Below are 2501 nucleotides of genomic sequence, written 5' to 3'. Positions count from 1 at the left end.
ATCGTATTTCACGAAGAATGCGTTGAGAGTTTCCAGGAGTGCCGTGTCCTCGACCATGACTTGGTCGCCATCTTTGAATTCAGGCCATATGGCGACGTGCTCACACAGCTTGGCGACCCACACTGCTGTCGTTATTTGTGGTGTATACAGTTCGATCTCGGACAGCGGAAATTCGGCTGGAGACTGCGTAAGAAAGATGCGACGTTTTGTCAGTCTCGTGAAAAAGGTATCCCATGCATAGAGACTTGTCAAAAGAGGGAAGAGATTTTCTGTGGAGTATTGCAGAAGCAGCAAGTTTGATTTGGGAAGTATTAGCGCCATACGCAGTATGTGTAATATACTTTTAATTAGTGTTATTTTCCTATGCAAGCAAATGCATACTGTTATGTTTGCACTGCACCTGCACAGCAGCTTAAAAGAAAATTGTGGGTGCTCATGCGACTTCAACATTCGAGTGAGCTTACAGCTGTATGAAAAAAAATCACAGCATATCCACGGGGTGAATGATGATGAGTGGGCGAAGCTCCGGAGGGAATCATCGGATCTCCCGCTTAAGGGGACGCTAGCACAAACGCGTTAGAAACGTGCAGTACTCTCTAGTAAGGGGGAGCGGCCACAGCGTCTTACGCAGCCATTTACACATGCCGGAACGTGCACCGCGTTTGCCGACGCCATCACATGACTGCTGAGAGAGTATACCCCTCGTATTCATAAACGCTCCTCGACTTGAACTTGACTTTCCACCGCCTTGGGCAGCGCGTTCGAAACGCGTTGAAGGTAAGGCGGAGAGGCCACAGCGTCTTACACCAGCTTCTTACACGGGCCGTAACGCGCTAGCACAAACGCGTTAGAAACGCGCTAGAAACGCGGCCTTTCGTTAATGTTGGGTATTTATTGCCATCGTGGTGCGTGTGTCTATGTGCGCTTTGTGGCGTAGCGGTTAGCGCCGCGCGTTCGGAAGCGAGGGGTCCCTGGGTTTGATTCCGCGCTACGGACACAACTTTCGGAATTTTTTTTTTCATAAAACGCCGGAAGCGTTCTCCGGAAGCCGGAAGCTGGCTTCCGGAACCGGAAGGGGAACCGGAAGGGGAACCGGAAGTGGAACCGGAAGCGGAAGTCGGCTTCCGGTTATACTATACGTATACATATATATGTATATTGTAAAGGAGGAAAGAGACGCCTACTTCTGCAGCCCTTAAGGAAGCACGGCGCAGAACGCGCGTTTGTTCTCCGCCGTGCGTTCACTCCCCGTGAAAGAGCGCGTCCCTCGCGCCCTTTCACTCGCACATACAGCGTTCGGCGGCGCGCGGCCACGATTTCATCTCCATTGACGTCATACGGAACCTCACGGCGACGGCGACGGCGACGGCGACGGCGACGCCGACGGCGACGGCGACGCCGACGGCAGAAATCTGCTTTTGAGTGTCCATATAATTGCTATCGCAATAAAAAAAAGCATGCAATGAAACTCGTCAGTCTGCTCAATCTTTGTTTATGTCTTCTGACACATTCAGTGAAACACCCACACGGAGATAAACAGCGTCTGTTTTATTAAAAATCCTTGAAACGCAAACGGCTTAAAACGAGGTGCTTAAGTGTTTTCTAACGAACGCCCTTGCCAGAATGGCATACTTGTTGAAATGGGCCCATGTATTCATTAAGCAACTAACACAAAAATTTGACTAATATGCTTCTGATCAAAATCGGATGAAACAATTGGTAGAAATGGGAGACTGAAACACTATGGTTTACAATTTTCATGAATGTTAGTACTTATATTGTTACTTGTTAATTTTAAGGGTTCATACGCAGGCGAACATTAAATCGCATGGTGCTCTGGTCTGAGACAGGTTTATTGCTATGCGAGAAGGATTTGTGTCTGTGCTTGAATATACTACAGAGACGCTGTATATGGCTAGTTTCCAGCGGATCAATTTCCATAGACCAAAAACCTGAGCTGATCGTGAAGATAGTACGATACCGGGCTGACCCACGGCGGAGGTGAAGCAGGCTTCAAGTGCTCCGCCAGCTTTAAAAGTAAGTTTAATATCTAGGGTCCAAATACAACCTGCATCAGATATTAAGCTGATAAAAACAGATACTACACTTTGACCCACATCGGCCATGTCTTACGTTCGCACCATACACGTGTACGCCATCCCGCTTGTTCAAACTAGTGACTACCAATCTGAGTGTATTCTGCCTCCAACGTCCTGCTCTATGTAGGCTCCTATCCCCAGTTCTGCTCTGACTGTTAGATGGGTAGGCCGCGCATTGTACGGTCTGAAGAAGAACAGTGTGCCCACCAAGAACGACGGCGTGAACAGAAAAGGGGCTAGGCGACAGCAGAAGGAGACCACCGGCGATGAGCGGGCCGCGGACGCCAAGCGGGATCGTGCTGCCCGCCCGGACCGCGAGGCCGAAAGTAATGCGAACCGTCCATGCGGCCCCGATCTCGCAAGCTTGGAAGGTTTCACCGGAGCAACGGTCAATCACCACAT

The 2501-nt window shown here is 49.7% G+C and overlaps 1 pseudogene; it reads right to left on the bottom strand.

Annotated features, from left to right (window-relative positions):
* Positions 1 to 1947: 1947 nt before the first annotated feature.
* Positions 1948 to 2126, bottom strand: LOC119432082 (U2 spliceosomal RNA; annotated as a pseudogene).
* Positions 2127 to 2501: the final 375 nt, after the last annotated feature.

This window comes from Dermacentor silvarum, chromosome 10 (genome assembly GCF_013339745.2).
Source record: "Dermacentor silvarum isolate Dsil-2018 chromosome 10, BIME_Dsil_1.4, whole genome shotgun sequence".
NCBI lineage: Eukaryota > Metazoa > Arthropoda > Arachnida > Ixodida > Ixodidae > Dermacentor > Dermacentor silvarum.
This window is presented reverse-complemented; position numbering and strand designations above follow the sequence as displayed.